We start from the raw sequence: 24,180 nt of genomic DNA, 5'->3' as shown, positions 1-24,180 counted from the left end.
GAAGATCGGAGGTTGCAGTGGCGTGATCAAAACCTACTTTCCCTGCCTATGTGGATTTAAACATCAAAAAGGGGTCGGCGTAGACGAGAGTGAGGGGCTCAGAGTGGAAACGAGCAGCGCTGGAGATCAAAGAGCAGTTTGCCAAGGCACAGAGCTCGTCTAGCCAGCGCAGAAAAGGAAAGTCTGAGGGCGCTGAAACTGTCTGCGTAAAAAGAGGATTGGTGGAGCAAGGAACACATAAGAACTCAGAAAAATTTTGTTCCTTATTTGCTGGCCATAGCGGGAAGGTGAATTAAGCTGAAGATCGGATTTTACTTGCCTGTATTGGAGAACAGGAAGTGCAGCCATTAAAGAAGCCTGACAGAGCAAAAGCTGAAAAGGACAGGCATAGAGACAATCTAGCTGTGAGATTTATCATAGAGCTTCGGCTGTGGCTAAGGAAGAATTGGAGGAGATTGGAGGAGATTGAAGACTGAGTGAAAAAAAAAATCAAAATCAAAAAACTTCATCTTTGTGGAAAATACCATTTGTCCCTTATTGTATCTTGATAGCCTTCCTCTTTATTCTTTTTACTTTTTATAACGCTGTCCTCAACCCCCTGACCTTCTACATAGTAATAGTGTTATTAATAAGAACTGTTAATTTTTAGGCTATTTAAGTCTTGACTTTACTTGCTTACAAGATATACTATTATACACTGTTATTTGATTTGCATTCATTTAATTAATTATCTAAGTATACTCACTTGTATTTATAGTAACTTTGCATATTTTATATATCAACTTATTAATATTTAGTAATATAAGAATTACAGTATTTGCTTGGTCTAGATATATATAATATACTCTCAAGCTATGATATTTTAAATCTTCTATATATATTCCGCTGCTTAGCATTTATAGTATTTATTAGTATTTTTATAGTATTTAAAATTGTAATTGTACTTAAAATCAAGTATTCAAAAATTTCCATTTACAGTATTTATAGTACTTTAAGCATTTAAAAGTATAATATTTAGCCAAATTAATTGCTATATTGATACATTGATTGTGACTTGTTGATTAACTGATATATTGATTGTATAATATTGAACTGTCTAACCCATATCTACTAAGCTAGTTATACTTATTTATAAATTTAGAAGGAAAAATTAGATATAGGAATATATATATATATATATATATATAAATATATATATTTTTTAAAAAAGATAATAGAGGCGCTAACTGGCGAATGAGAATTTGGAGTAACATTGATAGGATAATTAGAGAGCAAAAGAAAATTTTGAAAGAAATGACAAGCATGTCATTCACAGCGGGGAAAACAGGAAAAAAGACTCCCTCTAATCCCACTATAACGACAACCTCTCCGGCGACATAAAAATCAACAGAAAGCCTGGCAATGCAAACTCTGCAAGCATCATTAACCCTGATCCAAGAAATGATGATGGCAATGCAGGAAAAACTGTTAAATAATCATGTCGAATTAAAATCAGACATACATGCATTGGACCAGAAAATGAATGAAATCCAAACATCAATAGTTAATAATGAACAACGAATTCAAAAAGCTGAAACAAGAATTGATCAAACTGAAAAGAAATTAGATATTGTGGATCAAACATTAACAAGTCAAAATAAAGAGTTAGAAGACTCAATAATCCAATTGGAGATGGACCAGGCTTCCTTCTATTTGCGATTTCAGAATGTTGTCGAGGACAAAGAGGAAGACCTAGGTGAAAAGATGGCGGAGCTGATAGCTGATGCACTTCACCAAGACAAACAGGCGATAATTAGGGAGCTGGACGACGTATACAGGGTCCAGACTAACTACGCAAGAAGGAACAAGCTTCCTAGAGAAGTACATATCCGCTTCGCACGGAAAAAAGTTAGATATTCTATACAACATGGCAAGAGACGAACAGATAACATATCGAGGAAAAGAAATAATAATCCTAAAACAGATACCAAGAAGAGTCCGGGAGATGAGGAAGGGATACAGATTTTTGGCCATACAGTTGAATAAAAGAAAGATACTATTCAGGTGGCTTCTCCCAGAAGGGATGCTAATAACCTGGCAAGGAAGAAAAATCAAAATAGAAAGCCTGAGTACAGCACAAGATTTCCTTGATCAGTTGAGAGGTGTGGAAGAAGAGCAGGGTAGCAAGGAAGAACTAGAAACAGCAGTAGTGGAGGAGGAAGCCCTACACCAACAGAATACGAATGAAGCAACTGCAGAGGAGAAGACAGAAGAAGAAGAAGAAGCCAAAGAGAAGAAAACAAGACCAGTAAGGGCCGTAAGAAACAAACAAGAACCAATAATCAGATAGAGGTATAGAGATGAATGACTTGAAGCTAATATCCGTAAATGTCAATGGACTAAATGATTACAAAAAGAGGAGAAGAATATTAACAAAATTAGGTAAACAAAATGTTGATCTAATGTGTTTACAAGAGGTGCACATAAAAAAAGAAGAGAGTAAATGTTTAGAATATAAAAAATTCGGTCAAACATTCGATTCGCTGACAGAGAAAAAGAAGAGGGGGGTGGTAATTTACGTAAAAAAAGGAATTGAAGCAGAATTGAAATTCAAAGATACAAAAGGTAGAATCCTCATGATTGAAATTAAGAGAGGGAATTCCAAGGTATTATTAGTGGGCATTTATGCCCCAAATAAAAAACAGGGAGAATTTTTTAAGAAACTCCATGAACAATTAGTGAAAATGGCATATAACGAAATCTGTATGATAGGGGATTTCAATGGCATTGTGGATCCGGAGAAGGACCACAAGAGCAATAAAGAAAAAAAAAATAAAAGGACAAATCTACCGAGAGCTTTTTTTGAGTTAGTCGATGAATTAGATTTAATTGACATTTGGCGTACCTTGCATCCAAACGATAGGCAATATACCTTCTTTTCAAATGCACAAAAGTCATGGCGGCACTAATCCTACCCAGAACCCTGTCCATATTCTCGGGAGCCACAGGATCAAACTCCTCCCAGATAATATTCTCAAGACCTGCCCTTGTCTCCTCCCCTGGACTCATCCAATCGGAGTCCAAGCCATCCCGAATCCTAGCGACTTTATCATGCAGGAATTGCACAAAATCCTCAGCGCGGCCCTGCAAGGGATCTTCCCGCACCCCCCCGAAGAAGGGAGTGGGTCACCCTAAACAGGGCGGCTGGGTGGTTCTCTGCAGATGGGATAAGAGCGGAAAAATGGTTAGATTTCACCGCTTTTATCGCCACTAGGTAGGTCTTGATATAAGACCTCACCTGTGTCCGGTCGAAATCGGATTGACTAGTCCTCCAAATGCTCTCTAGGCATCTTTTCCGACGCTTCATCTCTCTCAGCTCCTCAGAGAACCAAGGAGCCAATTGAGATCGGCATCGGGTCAGAGGCCGCAAAGGCATGACGCGGTCCAAAGCTCCGGCGGCCGCACTCTCCCAGGCGGCCACCAGCTCTTCAGTTGAGTCGTGTGCCAGGGTCTCAGGAATCGGCACAAGCTCCATCAGGAACCTTTCGGGGTCCATCAGGCACCTGGGACGGAACCATTTGATCGGTTCCGTCTCCCTGCGGCAGAGGAAAGTGGTAGGAAAGTCTAAATAAAGGAGCGAATGATTTGTCCATGACAAGGGTTTGATGTCTAGGTCCCCTCTACCAAGATCATTCAACCACTGACCAGAGACGAAAATCAGGTCCAGAGTGTGTCCCCCTATGTGAGTTGGGCCTTGAACTAACTGGGTCAGGTCCATGGCCGTCATGGAAGCCATGAACTCCCGAGCCACCTCTGACGCCTCACCCGCAGACGGAAGGTTGAAATCCCCCATGACAATAAGTCTCGGGGTGTCAACCGCCACCCCGGCAATGACGTCAAGTAGCTTGGGCAGGGTGCTGCCATGTGGCAGGGAGCCAGGTACGTAGTCAGCAAACCCATCTGCACCCCACGGCCCCACTTCACGAAGAGGGACTCACATCCAGCTATCTGAGGAACAGTGGTCTCCCTCGGACAAAGACTCTCCCTAATAATCACCGCCACTCCCCCACCCCTCCCCTGGGCCCTTGGCTGATGAAATGCACGGAAACCTGGTGGGCACATTTCAATGAGGGGAACCCCCCCTCTTGGCCCAACCAGGTCTCCGTAATACCTGCCAGGTCCGCACCCCCCTCTAAAATAAGATCACAAATGAGGGGGGCTTTATTAACGACCGACCTGGCATTACACAACATCAGCCGCGGACCCTGGGCCTGAGACTCTGCACAACCCAGGACACGAGTCGCGCATTGGGGGCCGGATTGCGTAATTGCTTGTAAACAGCGTGTATGCACCCCCAGCACATGATATGGCCCCCTGCACCCGTCATACCTGCCCCTCCCACTCATTATTTCAATTACACTGCCCTTCCTATCGTCCCCCTGCTCCCTGGTTAAATTTCCTTTCACGACCCCTCTGTTGCAGCCAATCGACCCATCACCCCGCTCAGTCGCTATCTGAACCCCCCCCGGGTCCACTTTTATAACCCCCTCCCTTCCTCCTGGGTCCCCTTAAAATTTTGATTAAAAATTTAGCTAAAAAAGCCCTCAACCCCTTTCTATCTATATCTATATCTTGAATTTTGTCGCCAGTACAACCTAGTATAAAATTCTAAGTATGATTTTTTAATCATCTCTTGTTGATAAACCTCTTTACCTTTATATTTTATTTTCTCTATGGTCCGTGACTTTTGTTTCTTCCTTAACAAGTATGCTAACCATCTACCTGGTTTATTAGCATTACAAAAGGTATTATGTTTGGCATATTGTAGATTAGTTGCAACCTGGTCTGCCATTAACATCTTAAACTGCCCTTTTAGTAAATTAATTGCCTCTTTTATTTTCTTGTCTGCTGGGTTTGCTATCAAAGCTTGTTCTTTTTTTTTAATTTCTTCTTCCAAATCCTTCCTTTTTTCCCCCTGCTTATTTCTATATTTATTGTTCAGATATATCAAAATACCTCTCATATATGCTTTACTTGCATCCCACACCATTTCCATAGATGTACCCTTATGCATATTCATAGTGAAAAATTCTGTCATAAATTTTTTACATTCTTTTATATTTTCCTCATACCTAAACAGATTTTCATTTAACCTCCAGGACCTTTTAGGTCCCTTTCCATACTCCAGTTCCATCCAAACTGGACTATGATCCATTAAGACTCTTGGACATATCTTCGTACTCTTCACCCTGGAAAAAAGATCATTGGTAATTAATATAAAATCAATCCTAGAAAAAGATTGATGTCTGTCTGAATAAAAAGTAAAATCCTTTTCTTCTGGGTTTCTCTCTCATCAAATATCCCTCAGCTCCATATCATCCATCATTTCAAAAAAGGATTTTGGCAGCCGTGCATGCGTTAAGACATTTTGCTTAGGTCCCTTCTTGTCTTTTTTAATAACCAAAACTCCATTCCAGTTCCCCAGTAAAATACATATTTTATAATCCCATTGTAACAGCTTGTAATTTAAAAGGTTGTAGAATTTCTCCTGTTGTTGGTTCGGGGCATATAATCCAATTAGAAGTACTTTTTCTCCTTATATTAAAAGTTTGATTGCTATAAAACTTCCTTGATCATCTGCTTCAATTAATTTAGCAATTAAGTCTCTTTTTAAATATTTAACTATACCATTTTTCTTCTCTGGGGCTGATGCAACAAAATGTGCACCTAGTCTCGCATTGGTTAAGTATTTTTGATCTTTTGTTCTGATATGAGTCTCTTGTAGACAAATTACTTCATTTTTAAATTGTTTCAAGTAATGATTTCCTTATTCTGAATTGAAATCAAATCTTTAATATCAGCCATTTCCTCTGCAATATTCTGCATTTTTTCATCAATCACAGGGGCAATTTTATTCTCTGTAACTTTTAAAGCCCCCTGCAGCATCTCAAGTGTTAAAGTTTGTGGTTCTGTTGGGGGAGCAAGGGTTTGCAATCTGGAGGTATGAGCTGGGGAGCTCCCAGCACTACCAGTTCCTTTAACAGGAACAGTCTTTATTGGTTTTGAAGCCATCTTTCACTTTCAATTTATTTATTTTTTTAATCAGCAACCAGAACACAAATTCCATAAAGCTCAAAAAAAATTTTTTCCAGTCCTTAAATCCTTAAAATCCTCTTTCTTTCAATGCCAGAATTAATTTTAAACAGGGGCTGTCAGCGCTGAAAATGAAACTTTCCTTTTAACTTTCACTTTCCACGCCCCATTAAGTCTCAATCGCCATCTTGTTTCCTCTCTTAATAGTTCAGAAGGAAGTAATACACATTAGAGTTAAGTTTAGATACTTGCAGTCTGATTTCTCCTGTCTTTGGTCTGTCTGCTTCAATTCAATCGATGTTTATTGCAAGCGCTGTTAGCAGAGGTGGTTGCGGCGTCTCGCTCTGTTTGTTAGCAGAGGCGTCCCCAGATCTGGAGCTTTGACAGGCTTCCAGGGAGCTCTCGTCCTTCGCGCCCCAGAGTTGTTCCTGGGGCACTTGGGGAGCTCTACCTATACCTGTCTGCTCTTCTCTCTCCCCTTTGCCTGGGGAGAGAATTTCCAAGCCGCTAGACAGCTGATTTTCGGCTGTTCTAGCGGCTTTACAAGATCAGGGGAGCGGATGCTCATGGAGGAGCGTCTTCGGCGCCAACAGAGCCAACCGGAAGTCTCTGGTCAGTCTTAAATACCTCTGAAGTACGGAATTGTAGAGCTTAATCTTGTCATCCTCACACAAATCAGGTCTCTGAAGAATGGTATGCATCTCGTCATCCAATCGGTTAGTGGCTGTAGCACCCATAGTAGGAGTCCTCTCATGTAGCTGCTCCATCTGGTGTCTCGACATCAAATACATTTTCTCTACATACTCCATGTTTACCGGATTAATAGATTAGTCAGCAATGGTATAGCAGCCCCTAGTAATGGCCCTATAAAACCCCCTGACTGAAGAATAACCTGTTTCTTCTTTTTCAAAGAGAGCTTACTATCACTCAACTTTTTAATACAGTCTTTCTTTCTCTTTAAATTTCGGTATTGTGAAGGCTTCAGAGGCAGGTTATCTTTTAAAGTATTCAGAGCTATTTCGGCTATGGCCCCCACCAGGTCATTATTAGCATTGCATAAGATGGCCTTTCTTTGTTTTGGGCTGGCCTTTACTAAGATTTTTAAATCACCCAAATTCCTGTGCACCCTCTCTGACATCCTGGATGAACTAAGAACTCCTCTGTTAAAACGGTTACTTTTTACCCTTCTTTTTTAGAATGTAAACTACTGGCCATTCCGGAGGGAAGAGGTCTGTTCTCAGCCTAAAAGTTTCTGGAGTAACGGCTGCCAGCTCAACTAAAAGAGAGCCATGGGGCTTGCTAGTGGCATCTTGGAATACTTCTAGAAAGTACCTTGTTAGAAGGTACATTTGTCATGCCAGTGTGACTATTTGCATCTGGTCATGGGGACATCGGAATAGCATCAAATATTTTGCATTTAGAGTTATTGTTTTCATTTTCTTACCTTGAAAAAAGAGGTTTTGAAGTATGAGAATAATGCTAAGGTTTCTGTAATGGACATACTGTGTAAAAGCTTTCTCTATTTACTCACTGTCACCGGCTGTTGCCATGAGATCATCTACCACTGCTAAATTGGTTTGATTCGGAGGAAACAAGTCAGTATCTTCGAAAGAGGTGGGAAGACCCTCCATAAATTTAATATTAGGAAATTTATTAAGCATTTCTTTGTACAGAGTTTGCCAGCAGTTATAAAACCATATAATGTTTTGAGGCTTTTCAGATAATACATATTCACTGTGTTCTAGCATTTGCTTTCTAAAATAAGATTTCCCAGAATTGGAAGGACCGCTTATAATACATGAGAAAGGAAGTAAAAATTGGGCAGTGTTTTTCATCATACTTAATAGCCGTAAGGCAGCGTACAATAATCCTCTGTTTTGAGCACCCTTTTAGAGTTGTCTATAATAAAAGTTTTTCTTATAATAAGAGTTTTTCTTATAATACGAGTTTTTCTGAGCACCCTTGTTTTCAGAGCTCACTGCTTCTTAACCCTAACAATGCCCGGCTGTCGTACCTTGATCTCTTTCTTTTCCACACACTCTGTTAGACAATACTCACCAACCAAATCTTTCAGGCTTTCAAAGTTAACCTTAACATAGTTGGAGCTATTTAACGTTAGACCCTTCACCTTTAACACAGTAGCACCTATTAACAATGCATACCCACAAGTTTTGGGACCCGCCACTCAGTGATGGAAGTGTTTAGAGGAATCTCGCTTGTCAGTTTCCCTAAATAATCACCTAAGGCTGGGGTCCACGCCCCCTCTCTGTTAATAAAAATGACAGAATCGGTATCATGATAGAGGCATCTGTCCCGCAAATGATCCAATAAGTTGTATAATTCTAACTGTGCATAAGCGGTTGTAAAACTGGCAATGAACACATTTGTACATGTCAACTTTGTAGGATGATTTTTAGTGGCTTTCCACATAAAAATGGCTGCTTCGTCATCCACAAATTCGCAGGAGGACACATCGTAATAGGACACAAAAAGATATATAAATAATTCCTCAGGATCTGTCACCACAGACGTAGTCAGATGATTGGTTGCCTGGCCAAATTTACTCCACAATGAGTTTAAAAACAACTTTGCAATCTGCCTTTTAGCAGGATTGACTTCAATACGTTCCCGGCGTAAGCGGACACCCTCCTTTTCATAATCACAAACATAGCGGTCTTTATCTTCTTCTGTTTTGCACCAATCGGGGTACCCACTGGCCCCCTGTTTTTGACGGAGATGCATGTTAATATAGCCTGAATACAAGGTGTTTGTCTTCCTTTCAAAATGCCAAACTTAATAAATCTCTGCAATTCTGTACCCCTTCTCCACAGCGACATTCAATTCTACAGTACACCATGTGCCAGTTAGGGCTCTTTCTTCATCATTGTGGAGGCACTCCGTGGCTTGTTGTTTTTCTGTACAGGTTGCACACAGACTAAACATTAATTTTCCACCTGATTTATGTGGCAGTACCGGAAAGTAGAGGCCCTTGGTGGGTACACTTTAACTTTAGCAAATCCAAAATACTGTTTTATATCCCCAAAATTTTGGTATATTATTTCCGGATGTCCTATTGGGTACAACTTGTTCTTGTTCACAAAGGGATATAAGCTTGTAAAATCATAATATAAGATTTGTTCCCCCTGCTTTGGTTTATAGTACAGACATCTAGCATTTGTTCGACCCCAAAAAAATGCATCTCTGGGATTCAAAGGAGTTGGAAGCTTATTATCTGCTAGAAAACGTTTCAATCCATCGTTGTTCTTCAACATATCATTCCACTCGTGTTCCCAGATGATGCGCACTACATACCCAACACTCTTCAGGTATTCTTCTCTCATCCTAGTGCGTGAGTACAACAGGCCATAGGTTGAATCAAGCAGACTGTTGAAGTCTTGGGCCTTCTGGCATATAGGGCATCCGTGAAAAAAACAACCATAAAATACAAAAGCAGTGGTGACACCATTTTTGACAGCAAACCCATCCAAAATGTAAGTACCTACTTGTTTTTCACTGCCTTGCAGAACATGTTGGATGTTGATTTTCTCCGTATGTGCTATATACAGCAGCCATTGTCCAATTTCCAAATTGGAGAAATCTTTTTTAAAAATGAACAAGATAAAAAAATTTGTCTTTTGGAAGAAGAAGCGAGGAAATATAATCTGGTTATTCGAGGAATTCAAGAAGAAAAAGTGGACAATTTGAAACAACGAGTTTTAAAATGGCTCAATGACCTGGATACACAAATCACATTTACAGCAACAAATCTGGCAAGTGTTTTTAGAATTGGGTATAAAAGACAAAACGGCTTAAATAGAAATGTACTTGTCAGATTTGCAAATCTTAGTGACAAACTGGAAGTGATGGTGAAAGTGAGAGAGATGGGTGAAGCTTTGAAATTTGAGGAGAAAATTATTCAAGTCTTTCCGGATATATCAAGAGAAGAAAGAGCGTGGAGATTTTTTTTGAAGCCAGTTACAAAGGTTCTGAGAGACAATAGAATTAAATATAACTGGAGGCCGCCACAGCAACTAAAATTTTTTTATAAAGGAAGAATGCAAATAATTACTTTGGAAACAGATGCAGTGTTATACTTACATGAACTTGGATTGATTGTAAAGTATGAGGACATAACAGAGATAAAAGATCAAATGCTCAAGATGGGTGGAACATATGCAAAAACATCAACACCAGAAGAAAAAGGGGCTGCTGGAAGACAAGACCCTAAAGGATTAAAGCGGAAGGAAATCTCACCTGCGATGGTTGAACAAAAGAAAAATCATGATGATATAATGGGAGATGGAGCGGATAAGAAATTGAAGGATCTTGAAAAAGAATTGCAGGAAGCTGAGTGCGGGGAGAAGTTACCCTTTTCTCTGAGAGATGAATTTAAGTAGACTGCCCGAAAGAAGTGACCCGGCCATTAGCACGTCCCCTCTCCCCCACTCTCTTTATAGAGGCGGAAACCAATTGAGGATGTGGGGGATGAAGATTGTTTGTTATTTAATGTTTGATGTGTCTTTTGCCCCTTTTTCTTTTTTTTCTTTTTTTTTCTTTTATGTTGAATGTTGTTTGGAATGTGGGAGATTGGTGCTGGGATCTGGGCACAGAAAGGAAGAGGAAGGGAAAGGATTAAAAAAGTTACAGTTTAAATGGGTTTAATAAAAATAATGACATGGAATGTGAAGGGTACAGGGAATCAGATCAAAAGAAGACGATTGGAACTTAAAATTAAAAGAGATCTACCAGATATATTATTTTTGCAAGAAACCCATCAGAAATCTGAAGGCTCAAATAAAATGTATATAAAGGGTATGCAAATTTATGAAAAATCTTTTGGAACTTCAAAAGCTAGAGGAGTTGCAACATTGATATCAGATAGGGTATATTTTGAAAAAGAACAAGTAATCGTGGATGAAGAAGGAAGATATGTAATAATTGTGGGAAATATTAATGAGGAAAAAGTGACACTGGTTAATTTATATCTACCGAATGAGAACCAAAAAGAATTTCTTGAAAAAATAACTAAAATTTTGGAAAGTGAAAGTGTAGGGAAAGTAATTGTGGCTGGGGATTTTAATTTAATTAGAGATAAAATAGATAGTACTAACCCCACTCGTTGTGGAGGAGCAAATAAAATGGGGACCTTAAATAAATGGATGTTTCGAAACGGCGTGGTGGATGCCTGGAGAGAAGTGAAAGGAACTGAAAGAGTGTATACTTTTTACTCTAAGATACATAATACATATTCAAGAATTGACTATATCTTAGTTTCTAAAGATTTGTTGAATAATGTGGATAAGATAGATGTGGGAATTTTTAAGGATTCTGATTATGGAGAAGTTACAATGGAAATAGATTTTAATTTTGAGAAAAAAGGAAGTTGTTGGAGATATGATGAAAAACTGTATAAAAATGAGGAGGATAAAAAATGGATATTTAAAACATGGGAAGAATGTTGGAGATTGAATGATAATGGAGAGGTTAAATTTGAAATTGTTTGGGATGCGATGAAAGCAGTGTTTAGAGGGGAAAGTATCAAGTTATCAAGCAGAAAATACAAAAAATTATAAAAATAAAATTGAAAAAGATAAAAGCCAGATTAAGGAATTGGAGAATCAATTTTTGCTTACTAAAGAAAAAAAAAATTTGGAGGAACTAAATTTGCTAAAAAATAAATTGATAGAAGAAGATATAGAATTGGTAAAAAAGAATATGAGATATTTAAATAGGAATTTTTTTGAATTTAGCAATAAAAACTCTAAATTATTGGCAAGGATGGCGAAAAATAAAAGAGAGAAGAGAGAATTTGGAGCCTTGATAGATGATAAGGGTATAAGATGCTATAAAAAATTAGAAAAATGCGAAGTGGTCAGGAATTTTTTTCAAAATTTATATTCGAAAAAATTAATTGATCGGGAAAAACTGAGAAGTTATTTAGAAAAACATGTTGTGAAAATTGACCAAACATATAAAGACTTGATGGAAGAAGATATAACACAAGATGAGATTAATGGAGTAATACAAAAAATAAAATTAGGGAAAGCTCCAGGTGAAGATGGATTACCTGCTGAGTTTTATAAAGAATTTAAGGAAATAATAATACCAAAATTGCAAAAACTATTTAACGGAATTTTACATGGTGGAGAAGTTCCGTTGTCATGGAATAGAACGGTGATATCTATAATCCCTAAACCAGATAAAGATTTAGAAAGGATTGAGTCCTGTCGGCCCATCTCCTTAATTAATCAAGATGCAAAGATATTTACCGCCATTATAAGTAATAGATTAAGTAGATTTATAGATAGATATATAAGTTATAACCAAGTAGGCTTTGTGAAGGGTAGATACATGAGTGATATTGTCAGAAGAGTATTAAATATTATAGATGTTGCTGAATATAATGCTGATAAAATAGGTATAGTATCATTAGATATGTTTACAGCTTTTGACTCTGTACAATGGGAAACTATTAAAACAATTGTTGAGGTACTAGGTTTTGGTAATAAGTTTATACATGTTATTTCAAAACTGTATCAAAAAAGTAGTGCAAGAGTGAAGGTGAACGGAAGGTTGACAGAAGAGATAAGATTGGAAGCGGGTACGAGACAAGGATGTCCCCTGTCTCCAACATTATTTTTATTAGTTATGGAAATTTTGACTAAAATGATAGAAAAAGATGAAGATTGGAAGGGTATAAGGGATATAAGATGAATCTGTATGCGGATGATACTTTGATTATTTTGAAAGATATAGAGAAAGATTTGAAAAAGATACATAAGCATTTGGAAGAATTTGAGGAAATGACAGGTTTGAAAATAAATTGGTCAAAATCTGAACTATTAATGAATAATAATGGTAAGGAGTGGGAGAATATGCAAGAACAACTTGGGATAAGGATTAAAAAAACATTGAAATATTTGGGCATAACACTTTCACTCAAAGTTAAAGAAATGAAAAAACTACATTATGATGTGGTGATGAATGAAATTGAGAAAAAGATAGATAAATATAAAATGATAAAGTTGTCTTGGTTTGGTAGAATTGCAATGTGTAAGATGATGTTGTTGCCAAAGTTTAATTTTTTATTTGAGATGTTACCGTTAAACTTGACAGAGAAAGATATTGAAGGATATCAGAAGAAATTGGATAAATTTTGCAATGGTGGGAAAAGACCTAGATTAGTGAAGAAAATGTGGTATCAAAATCAAAAGGAAGGTGGATTAGGAATCCCCAAACTACTCAATTATTATTGGGCTTATGCTATTCGGACTGTGGTAAAAATATTTAAAGGTGAAGATAGTCATTGGAGAGATTTAGAATTAAAAGACATCAAGAGATTTGGCTCAACATGGTTTTTAGATAAAGCCAAATCAAAATGTGTAATTAATAGCTATTGGTTAAAGGGACTGAGTAAAATTTGGAATAAATTTGTTAAAATTTTAATTCCAGATATAATTTTCTTAGGGAAGACAATTGAAAATTGGCCGATTAAAACTAATATAAGTCGTGATAGGGTAATGGAAGATGAAAATATACAAACTATAATAGATTGGTTAAAAACTTCTGAAAATGAAAGGAGGAAAAAAGAAATCATTGAAAAATTGGGTTTAGGCTGGTTTGAAAAAATACAGATAGAAAAATGGACTAAGAAGGTAAGGGACAATTGTTCGATAAGTAGAAGTAAAACTGAATTTGAACATTTAGTATTCCAAATTATGAAAGATGAAATTGGGCTAAAGGGACTCGTTAGTAAGATATATAAGATTATAAATTTTGATGGAAAACCACAAAGGGTGATGAAGATGAATTGGGAAAAAGAACTTAATATTAAAATATCAGATTTAGATTGGAATGTGAATTGGAAGAGTAGAATTATGAAGACTTTATCTGTAAGGATTAAAGAGCATAATTATAAGGTTGTTTGGAAATGGTATTTGACTCCATTAAGATTGTCATTGATGGATAACAAAATTAGTAAACAATGTTGGAGATGTGATATGGAATTAGGGACTTATGAACATATGTGGTACAAATGTGATAAAGTTAAAAAGTTTTGGCAACAATTGGAGGAAATGATATTTGAAATGATGGGGAAAGTAATAATATTGAGACCAGAAACTATATTACTGTTGATAATTAAGGAAATAGAACCAACAAAATATGAGAAAGAATTGATTAGAATTATGATTATAATGGGTAGAATTATAATAGCCAGATATTGGAAATTAGATGTGAATTGAAGAATGGTATTGTGAAATGTGGAAATTAGCTCTAAACGATAAAATGACATGTGATATTAAAATTAGAAATGGTGACTATAAAGAAGATATTTTCTGGAAAATTTGGAAACCATTCGTGGACTATGCGCTGGGAAAATTGGATGCTTCGGTACCTGTACCCCGAGAACGTGGATTTTGGCGATCATGAGGATATATCCGAAGAACCAAATCTTCCTTTCTTATGCATAGCACAGGGTGAAGTATTGTATATGTTGTTTGTAATGTTAGTAATTAAAAAAAAAAAAACTAAAAAAAAAAATACAGCAGCCATTGTATAGAGCAAGCAGAATAGCTTTTCTTGCTCTTCTGATAATTATCCAGAGGCGCTAGCACTGTGGTCTCCTTCTTCAAAAACATGAACCAGTACTGGGCCATACAAATAGATGCTAATGTTACATACTGAAAAGGATCAATGAAACGAGTTTCATTCTCTTCAAGAATCACTCCGCCCTTCCCTGTGAAAAACTCCCTTCCTGTCATTTGCATCACTTGCTCCCTAAATCTATTACAGGCCTCTCTCAGTATCTTGATATCTTGCTTGCCATAGTAAGCAAGGTCCTTTTTGAGGTTAAATGCTGTACCTTCATTAGCAGCATGCCATTTCTCAAAGGCATCTCTCTCACCGGGCATCATGGTTTCAGGACTAAAATACTTGGCATCAGGCAATGGACCCACATAATCTTGATTCTCTGCATTATTGAACAAATGTGGAAAATACCCCTTGGATCCTTGAAACCCCATCACTTTAGGCATTTTATTCAATTTCATGGGTAAAAAAGAAAGACTGTCAATAAAACGTACTGTATTTTTCGGAGTATAAGATGCACCAGAGTATAAAACGCACCTTAATTTTGGGGGAGGAAAACAAGAAAAAAAGAATTCTGCCTCTGTCTACCAGCATCAGGATCAGTGGCGTCCTCACTTCTATTTGGATTTTTTTTTTTTTTTTTTTTTATTGAAAAGGTTTTCAAATACAAATTTTCCCCCTTTTTCCCCCCCCTCCCCACCCTCCCTAACCCCCCCTCCCCACCCTTCCCCCCCTGTGACTTCTTCGTAACAAAAAAAAAACCCTAATTCATAACAGATTACTTACTCCCTCCTCAAAATACTGACCTTTACTTACTAAAAGTATTATAAATCCCCCTTTATCCATACATTTCAGAAAAGAAGAAGAGAAAAAAAAAACAAAACAAAAAAAAACAAACACATTATACTATAACTATTATAAAATAACTCTAATTTAGCATAATAGTGTTTTATATCTATGCTTTATTGCAACAATTCAAAACCACCTTCCACTTTAAAACTATACAATAAGTCCTACTTTAATAACATTTCAAAGCGGGCTCCCCATAAAATCTAATTTAACATTTATTCCACTCTATCCATTTCCTCCACTCCCCTAAATGTATCACTTAAAAATCCCTTTTCTTAAACTAATCAGTCTGTAGCTAGCTTATTCACCCACTGTCTTACAAATTTACCATACACAACAATTCTTGATATCTTTAATTCACTGCCCACACTACTTAAAAATATATATATATATATATTCCATTATATCTAAATAAAAAAAGAAAAGACAATAACTTTAAATTTATAGTCCATATAATATCTTCTTGAAGTCTTTCCACTGGATTGTTAAAACCAACATCCATAATAGGGTGACATAGCTTGCGGATGCAACAGTTTATTCAAGATCTCCAATCATATCTGCCCCCATCAGTAGTAAACATCTTCTTATATATATAAAAGTAAAAACAACCACCCGAGTGACTTTATAATTGTATTCCATATAATAATAATTGTGGGTTTCATCAGGATTATTAATTTCCATCATCGTATTGGGTAACAACCCGATCTTCTGCATGTCCCAATGTGATTCTCTTGCCTTATAATTCAAGATAATTATAATATATTTATCAACACAAAAAGAAGTTTCAAAATAGATAATTCAAAACCATCAATTTGAGGCTCTTTCCATGTCCCAAAATTACGGCAATGCAGAGATCTGCCACTATCCTCAGGATGATATTGACCAATATGTCGCCTCCTCTATGTTTTCACATAATCATTCATATTTTAAAATCACTGGCTTCACTGTTGCTTGGGTTAGAAATTTCTATTTTTGTACAACCTATTTCTTTTTTTGTTTTCTTTTTGTGGGTTTGACCTCCATCCTAATTTTTTGTGTCTCGCATTTCTTTTTTATCCCTTGTATATCCTCTAATTGGTTTCCATGCTTGTCCTTGCCTTGATAAGTCATCACATTAAAATCAGATGGCACTTCTCTCAAATTTGTAGATAATCCAGCTGGGGTATCCGATAAATCCAAAGGCAATTTATCTGGTACAGTCTCTGTCTTTAGTTCCAGCTCCTTCTGCTTATCCTGTATTATATCTGAAGACGTTAAATTCATTTTCAACCTATTTTGATAAAATTCTTCCGCCCTTTCAACAGTATTTAACTGGTATCTTTCTCCTTGATATCTCAATATAATACCAACTGGGACGTCCCACCGGAATTGAATATTTCTCCTTTTTAACTCAGACACCAGAAAGCCAAATTTCTTCCTTTCCATTAGTATCTTAGGTGGGAGTTCCTTGTAAATCCAAATCTTTCTTCCATACAATTGCAAATTAGAATTAAAGGAATTTTGCACAATTTTATTCCTAATTTCTTTATCTGAAAAATAGATTACCACATCTCTAGGCAATTGCCTTTGCTTGGCAGTCCATGAGTTTATTCGATAAGCTCTGTCAATCCTACAAAACACTTCCTCAGGTTGAATCTTTAAAATCCCAGCTAGAAATTCAGAAGATATTTTCCTTAAGTCATCTCTGTTATTTTCCTGCAAACCTCTAAGTCTTATTGCATATTCTGTGAAATTATATTGTATCTTTAGAACCTCTTTTTGAATCCTCTGTTCCAGATATTCTACATTACCAGACTTTTGGTCAGCATCCATTTTAAATTTTTCTTCTGAACTATAATCCTGAATATTTAACAAATCATTTTCAATTTTTTGAATTCTATTGTCCAATTTATCTTGAATTTTATCCATTTTTGACTCTAGTAAATTAATATTTGTATCCAACCGAATCATGAATTCTGGCAATTTTAAAATTTTTTGCTGCAAAAAGTCAAACTTGGATTTCACCAATTCCTTAGTTTCCTGCTTAAATTTTTCAAGTTGCTGATTCACAATCTCATCCCTTCTTTCGATCTCCTCTAAGAAAAATTCTATTATATTAAAATCAGGTTTCTGGGACTGAAGAGTTAAAACATGTTGCTTTAAATTCTTAGTGGGGGAATCCCCCCCACCTATTTGTTTGTCTGACTTCACAAGCCTCAGTGCCATGTTTCCGCCTAAGCAGGCTTTGTTAGAAGAAGAAAAAAAAAAAAACAAGACAAAAGACTTCCAGCCAGCAACACTCAAGCCTCCAGGGAAAAAAGAGAAAAACAAAAACAGGAGCGGAGTTTTGTCTACAAATGTAGCCAGTGGTATTTATTCCGCTACATTGTAATAATAAAAAACGGAAGAACTTTCCCTCTCAAACTCTTCTCCAGCCGCGGCAGACGCCATTTTAAAAAGAAACTTTTTTCCTCTTTCTCTTCCTCTATTCTCTTAAGTAATTTTTAAAAGATAAGTAAAATACTTGCGCTTCAGTATTACAGGTCCAGCTCACATTTTCTTTGAGTAATCTGTCAAATTCGCAAGCTTGCTTTTGACGCCTGGCTCTGCATTAGCAGAGGTCTCCCAAAGCCCGGAGCAACGGCTGGGGATATGGGGCATCTCATCCGCTCCATCCCAAAAGTAAAAGAAAAACTTTTGGGACTCTGCAGAGAGTTCTACCCACCCCTGCCGGCTCTATCTCCGTTTCCTCATGGGAACGGAGTTTTTTCGAGCCGCCGTTCCGTTGTGAAGGCGGCTCTGACAGGCAGTGGAAGCTGACGATCCCAAAGGAACGTCTGGCGGCGGCCAGCAGCAAACAGGAAGTCACTTCTATTTGGATTTTGATAACACGTAGCACAGATCTTTTTATCAGTTTAAAACAAATCCTATCTATTTAACTGGACTGGGTAGGATGGGGTAGGGGATGATTTTCATGGGGGCAGTTATCTCAGGAGGTTAAGGAGAAGTCTGCTGTTATAGGGGGTGGGGATCTCCAGCCCTTGCACAAGTTATGAAGGCAGCCATCAGAACTGCTGGAGCTGCTTCCAGGCAGATCCTGGGAGAACTCGGAGGTCTTGGTGGCTAAAGGGGAAGAAGAAAACTTTGGGCATGTTGAGAACACACACACTCTTGTTGCTGGAAGAAGGGGAGAAGGGCTGCTTCTTCTGCAGTCTCCCCGCCCCCCTGTCCTTGCACTTTGTTCCTACACTCCTCCCTCCTCAGCCACCTTCTCCTCCCAAACAGTCTTCATGCCCATAAGGACTCCAGTCGCAGTCGAGGTTGATTCCCCCCCCCGCTCTCTTAAACTGAACAGCACTGAGCAGCTGGGGGGGGCGGTGTGAAGGAGAAATGTCTCCGCTCCCCACAGCCACTTGGCATTTTGACCACCCGAAATGGATCAGCGGCGGCGGCTGCTTTCTCCAAGGATCATTTATCAACGAATCAGAAAAGTAGTGCAGTTCAGTTTCAAAAAGAAAGGGGAGGGGGGGGAACCAACTTCAAACTTCTTCCAGCAACAGGAGAATGTGCTTTCTCAACGTGCCCAGAGTTTTCTTCTTCCCCTTTAGCCACCAAGAAGGAGGAGGGTGTGCAGCTCTGCAAATTGCATTGGAGAATCGGTGAGTTAAACACTGGAAAATTTAATTTAATTTAATTTACTATTTAAATTTATATACCACCCTTCTCCTGAAGGACTCAGGGCGGTGAACAGCCAGAAGTAAAAAACATCAAATACAAAATTTAAAAACAATTTAAAAATAAATTAAACATTTTGGCCCGACAGTTAAAATCCCCCATTAAAAATCCAAATTAAAATGCACAATTGGAGAGATTAGGCCAGCCCGACTTGATGAAATAAAAAGGTTTTGAGGGCCCGACAGAAAGTACGTAAGTCCAGAATTGTCCATATCTCCGGGGGGAGCTCGTTCCAGAAGGCAGGTGCTCCCACAGAGAAAGCTCTTCCCCTGGGGGCTGCCAGTTGGCATTGTTTGGCCGACGGCACCCAGAGGAGCCCCTCTCTATGGGAGCGTACTGGCCGGTGGGAGGCTCTCGGTGGCAGAAGGCGGTCCCGTAAATATCCAGGCCCTAAGCCATGGAGAGCTCTAAAGGTGGTCACCAACACCTTGAATCGCACCTGGAGGACCACCGGGAGCCAGTGCAGCTCACGCAGGAGAGGTATTACATGGGAGCGCCATGACGCTCCCATAATCACCCGCGCGGCCGTATTCTGGACCAGTTGGAGCCTCCGGGTGTTCTTCAAGGGGAGCCCCATGTAGAGAGCATTGCAGTAGTCCAGGCGGGAAGTGACGAGGGCATAAGGCATCCCGAGCCAGAAAGGGACGCAACTTGTGAATCAGGTGAACCTGATAAAAAGCCCCCCTGTCACGGCCGTCACATGCTCTTCTAAAGGAGCCGTGCATCCAGGAGGACACCAAAGTTGCGAGCCCTCTCCGTGCGGGCCAACGACTTACCCCCAATAGTCAGAGATGGCACCAACTGACTATATCGGGACGCCGGAAGCCACAGTCACTCGGTCTTGGATGGGTTGAGCTTGAGCCTGTTTCTCCCCATCCAGATGCGTTCGGCCTCCAGACACCGGGACATCATGTCAAGGGCATCGTTGGGGTGGTCCGGGGTAGAGATGTACAGCTGAATATCATCAGCGTACTGATGGTACTTCACCCCAAAACCACGGATGATCTCACCCAGCGGCTTCACATAAATGTTGAACAGAAGGGGTGAGAGGACCAACCCCTGCAGCAGCCCACATACAAGGTGCCTCGGGGTCGACCTCTGGCCCCCCGTCAACACAAACTGAGACCAGTCGGAGAGGAAGGAGGAGAACCACCACAACACAGTGCCCCCCACCCCTAACACCTCCAATTGGTGCAGCATGATAGCATGGTCGATGGTATCAAAAGCTGCTGCAAGATCTAACAGGACCAGGACAGGGGAACAACCCCTGTCCCGAGCCCTCCAGAGATCATTAACCAATGCAACCAATGCTGTTTCCATGCTGTGCCTAGGCCTGAAGCCTGACTGGAATGGATCGAGATAGACCGCTTCATCCAGGTACTGGGGAAACTGTTGCACCACCACCCTCTCAACAACCTTCGCCAGAAAGCAAAGGTTGGAGACTGGACGATAATTTGCTAAAACAGTCGGGTCCAGGGAGGGCTTCTTGAAGAGGGGCCTCACCACCGCCTCTTTCAAGGCAGCGGGAAAGTAGCTTTCTCTCAAAGAAGCGTTAACAATCCCCTGGAGCCAGCCTCGTGTAACCTCCCAGGAAGCCAGTACCAACCAGGAGGGACACGGGTCCAATAAAGAAGTGGCTGCGCTAAGTCTACCCAGAATCCTGTCCACATCATCAGGGGTCACTGGGTCAAACTCCTCCCAGATAACAAGACCTGTCTCCGTCACCCTGCCTGTATCTACCCAGTCAGAGTCCAGGCCTTCCCGAATTTGAGCGACTTTGTCATGCAGATATTGCACAAAATCCTCAGCCCTGCCCTCCAAGGGGTCCTCCCGCGCTCCCGGATGGAGCAGGGAGTGGGTCACCCTGAACAGGGCAGCTGGGCGGTTATCTGCAGATGCGATAAGAATGGAAAAATAATTAAACTTTGCCATTTTTATTGCCACTAGGTAGGTCTTAATATGAGACCTTACCAGTGTTCAGTCAGATTCGGAAAGGCTAGCCCTCCAACTGCTCTCTAGGTGTCTTTTCCGGCGCTTCATCTCCCTCAGCTTCTCGGAGAACCAGGGAGCTAAGTGAGATCAGCGGCGGGTCAGAGGCCACAAAGGCACGACACGGTTCAAAGCTCCAGCAGCCGCCCTATCCCAGGTGGCCACCAGGTCTTCAGCCGGATCGTGAGCCAGAGCCTCAGCGAAAGGCCCAAGCTCCATCTGGAACCTATCAGGATCCATCAGGCACCTCGGGCGGAACCACCTATTCGGTTCCGCCTCCCTGCAGCGGGGTGTAGCAGTTTGAAGGTCAAGTTGAAGGAGAAAATGGTCAGACCATGACAAGGGTTTAATCACTACATCCCCTATATCTAAACCATTCAGCCACTGGCCAGAGATGAAAACCAAGTCCAGAGTGTGTCCCAGAGTGTGTAGGGCCATGAACTAACTGGGTCAGGTCCATGGCCGTCATGGAAGCCATGAACTCCCGAGCCGCCTCAGACATTTCACTGACGGATGGCAGGTTGAAATCTCCCATAACCATAAGTCTGGGGGTATCAACCGCCATCCCGGCTATCACGTTGAGCAGTTCAGGCAGGGCCGCCGCCATGTGGCAGGGAGCCAGGTATGTGATCAGCAGGCCCACCTGCACCTCATGACCCCACTTCACAAAGAGGGACTCACATCCGGTTATCTGAGGCACAATGGCCTCCTTCAGACCAAGACCTTCCTTTATAACAACGCTACCGCCCCGCCCCTCCCCTGAGACCTCAGCTGATGGAATGCTCAGAAGCCTGGTGGGCACATTTCAACAAGGGGACCCTCCCTCTTCCTGGCCCAACCAGGTCTCCTTAATACCCGCCAGGTCCGCTCCCCCCTCTTGAACAAGATCACAAATGAGGGGGGCTTTATTTACAACGGACCTGGCATTGCACAACATCAGCCGAAGGCCCGGGCCCTGAGGATCTGCGCAACCCAGGGAATGAGAGGAGCATTGGGGGCCAGAGCGCACCACCGCTCGGAGACAGCGGGCGCATGCCCCCATAACCGGATATGGCCCCTTGCTATCGCCATATCTGCCCCTCCCACTTACAGTACTGATGGTATCGCCCTCTCAGTATGGACTCTAACCCCCTCATTGACTCTGAACCCCGCACCCCCCGTTCTGAAGCCCACTGTCAGACCCGGCCTCCCTCTCAGTAGGTTATCCCCCAAACCCACAACCCTCCCCCCCAGAACCCCTTAAAACTTTGGTTAAAAAAGAAGTTAAAAAGCCCCTCAGCCCCCTCTTTGCCACATGCCACCTCTCGGGATTCCAAAACCCGTCATCAAGGTAGGCCCTCGATAGAGTGGAGGGCCAGGCCTGCAAGAGGGGGGAGTCTCGCAGTGCAAGAAGGACAGCTGCCGTGTACATCCAATAAACATAAACATAGATGGGAGGTAAAAAGTCTGGCCAGGGGTATGATGAAGAGTTTAAAAGTACTGGAGCAAGATGGATCTGAATGTCAGTAAGATGGACTCCACTGCCCTCTCACGGCAGTGGGAGGAGTCTGGTGTCATTTCACCAAAACCGGAGGTAAGGATCCAAGCCCTCTCACGGTGGCTAGCCCAGATGGAAATGGCTCAGGAAAGTCAGATGGTCTGTTCCTCCATTGGTGAAAGGCAACAGCTCCCTCAGCTCCCGCATAACAATTGCCCAGACACCCTCCGGCTGGGGCTCAGATGAAAAAGGAGACCGGTTCATAGAGGCAAGATGATATTAAACCCGAGGGAGGAAAGATGTTCAAAAGGGAGAGGGATAACATGCAGCTGGACACAATCTGGAGGTGGATGGCCATATAAGCCAAAACGCGATGCATGGAGGCAATACTTTTGCAAAGCGGGCGTTTCTGCGTGGAGAGGTGTAAGGCAAGGTGCTTGCCGCCCAGACTGCCCCTTCTCCAGACTACCCAGGCTGAGGGCGGTCAGCTTCTACTCCTGGCCCAGGAGATGGATCTGGCCAGGAGGGAAGAGAAAGTGAGACTGCAGAAAAGGAGAAGGAGGGTTGCGAATTGCTTCGGGGAATTGGGGAGGAAAAACAGCATTGCGTTCATGCATCGCGTTTTCTGACATTTTTCTCCCCAATTCCCTGAAGCAATTTGTACAGCTGTGCACCCTCATGAAAATGCTGCGGCGGCAGTTTTCAGCAGGTTCCAAGCAGTACCTTAACCGTTTCCGCGACCCATCTCCCAGCGTGCAACATTGCTCATTTTTGGCAATGTGAGGATCCCCACCACCTGAAACTGCCGGAAAATGCAACACACAGAGGCCAACAACCTCCCAAGGGTGGGGGCCAGTGGGTAGGTGGGGCTACATTCGGAGTATAAAATGCACCCAGATTTTCACCCCCTTTTTTGGGGTAAAAAGGTGCGTCTTATACTCCGAAAAATCCAGTATATGAAAGATTGGTAGGGTTATGCATAACAGTTTGCCCCCCTGAGTTGACAATTGCACCTTCACCTTTTCACGAATCAGCTGCCTGAGGATTAGGTAACCATCATAAATCTTGGAGTTGTAAGCGATGAATGTAGATCCTTTAAACTTAGGCTGTACAAATGTTTTCACAAATTCCTCCAGACACTTATCACAATACCATTCCCATTTCCTAACATCGCTGTCATCCAACATAGTTTGGTATATGTGTCCCTGTTTCTTGACAGCATCAAAATCATACACAATGTATCGGTAGCCGACATTTGGCTTAAAAATCCTTTTCAGAAAACATAAATGGTCTGTCAGGCTACCTACTTTGGTATCATACTGTCCACACGCCAGCTTCTTACATTCAACATGTGGTACAGGTACATAGAAACCACACCTGGAACAAAATACATTATCCTCACAAATAATTTTTCCTTCTCCCGCCAACTGTTTGTGTCTTTCAAGACAAACCTTAGAGCAACAAAGCAACTTGCACTTAGGGCATCTCAT

The 24,180-nt window shown here is 40.6% G+C and overlaps 1 pseudogene; it reads right to left on the bottom strand.

Moving 5' to 3' along the window:
- Positions 1-46: 46 nt before the first annotated feature.
- On the bottom strand, positions 47-24,180 carry LOC148113483 (uncharacterized; annotated as a pseudogene).

Source organism: Pantherophis guttatus, chromosome 5, assembly GCF_059756535.1.
Source record: "Pantherophis guttatus breed Tessera chromosome 5, ASM5975653v1, whole genome shotgun sequence".
NCBI lineage: Eukaryota > Metazoa > Chordata > Lepidosauria > Squamata > Colubridae > Pantherophis > Pantherophis guttatus.
Note: the sequence above shows the minus strand (reverse complement) of the source record. Positions and strands in the feature narration are given on the sequence as shown.